The following is a 2,080-nucleotide window of genomic DNA, read 5'->3' as shown; positions in this document are numbered from 1 at the left end:
AGACAGTAAATGAACTTTCAAGCTCTAGTCATTGTTAGATGCAGATTAGGATTTGTCAGATACTGATGGTTACAGCTGTCTCTGATATGTCTGATCTTGTAAAACAGAACATCTGTATATGGTCCATATTGCCTATCAATCCTAGAAGGCCATAGACTGTAAATTGAGAACCCCATGCTGCTGAAGCTTATAAGGCTTAAGAAGGTATCTAGAAATATACTACTCAACTGGCAGTACTTGGTCCACATGGTGTCTGCCTTTGAAGAGCTTACAAATTTTTAGATCTGATAAAGTGGTCCGGAAATAGAATGGAAAATAGAATTACATTTTGATTTTATACTAGCTTATCATTTTTATGTGCTATTCCCACTCCACCCAAAAAAGACTGAAAATGGAAATGTGATGATCTAGTTTGAAATTTGAGGAGGGAAGATACATTCACCCTGGGGATGGAGCCTGGCAATATGGACTGTCAGTCAGGAGGCAGGTCTTACAGAATGTGAGCAGAGTGACATATATTAATCTTTGTCATACAGAGTGCTGCAGATTCATTGTGGGAAGACCTCTAGCCTTCTACATACTGCAGCCACAATAGATTCAGTAGCCTGTGCCCAGAACCCTATGCTCTGTCCAAGACAAAGGAGGTCAAGTTGTGAAGGAGAATCACTTCCGGCATGAGCAAGAATAACAGTGATATTTTCTCAGTGGATTTTATCTAACTGTCTGGATTCTTCTGGCATTCTGTCCTGGGGTAGTCAACCAGGGAGAACCCCATCAATAACTTGGCAACAAAAGGAAGTTGGCAGGTGTGAGACATTCCAGAAATTACCTTTCTTTTTGAGACCAAGGAAGAAAAAGAATGAAAGTGTCAGGGAGGAGCCAAGATGGTGGATGAGAAAAGCCTCCAGTCAGAGTGTCTCTGCAAAAAAGGCAACTTTTAGAAGAAAGAGAAAAAAAATAAGCTAGCAGAGAAACATAGATCCGGTGAGGGTCAGAAGGAAGGGTGCCTGAAACTACAGGAGACTCCACAGGAAGACACTGCGGAGGAGAACTGGAAGGAGAAAGGTCCCGAGAGGCTTGGAGACCAGCGACAAGGGTAGGTGGAGCGGTTGACTTTCCCCTCCCTTGCATCTCGGACTGCTGGTGGCTCCTGAGTGGCTGGAGAGACCTGCCCACACCAGCCCAGAGACAGCTGCCGCCAGTGAGCCGTGGCCTCTGCAGACTTAGCGCCGGGCTCCCAGCCCCCTCGGGGCACCTCCCTGGGCGCAGACCCAAGCCTAGCGGCAGACGCCATAGCGCTCCATTCTCTCCTTCCCCCTCCCTACCCGTGGGTGCCCAGAGAGACAATTTAGCCATCACATGGAGGCATCTCCAAGGAACGGACCCTTTCCTTTTGGGGCCCTACAGCAGACTGAGGGGTCTTCAGACTGCGAGCTCCCTACCTGCCAGCCCTCCCAGGTGCTACTTGCCTGGGGACTCCAGGAGAGTGGGGCAAATCCCGAGGTGGAGTGAAATCGATCCAGCTTGGGCACCCTGTAGGTGATTCAAGACCAGCACCTCTCCCCCTGGCAGGGTCAAGGATTGATCTCCAGGGTCCAGGGGACAGGCCTGCAGACCAGACCCCGTACTCTCAGGTCACGATCACACTGCCCTGGGGCATGTAGGAGAGATCTATGAAAGAGCCTACTGAGGAGTGTGTGCCTTCAGGGGTAGATCAGCGGGCCAGAGTGGCAAACCTCCTCACAAAAGAGGGCTGTGAACCCAGCTAAGGCTACGATCCTGGGTAGGGAAACTCCCGGCCCATGTCACAGCCAGAGGAGATCCATCGGCCTGAGCTCCCGCTTGCTGACAGAGGCCTGGAAGAGGCCACGGAGATGGGGAGAGTGGAGGGGAGCGAGACCTGCTCCACAGTGCGGGTCTTGGCAGCCCCCCGCCCAAGCCCAGACTTTCAGCTGAGTGGAGCCATTTGAGCCCCTTCCAGCAGCTCTGCACAGAAACAAAGAATAGACTAACAGCAGTTGTGGAGCCTGAGGGCAGGCTTACCCAACCCAGCCCCACTCAGACTCAATCCCCCCACTGA

This window comes from Propithecus coquereli, unplaced genomic scaffold, assembly GCF_000956105.1.
Source record: "Propithecus coquereli isolate 6110/MARCELLA unplaced genomic scaffold, Pcoq_1.0 Scaffold72, whole genome shotgun sequence".
NCBI classification, from domain to species: Eukaryota; Metazoa; Chordata; class Mammalia; order Primates; family Indriidae; genus Propithecus; species Propithecus coquereli.
This window is presented reverse-complemented; position numbering follows the sequence as displayed.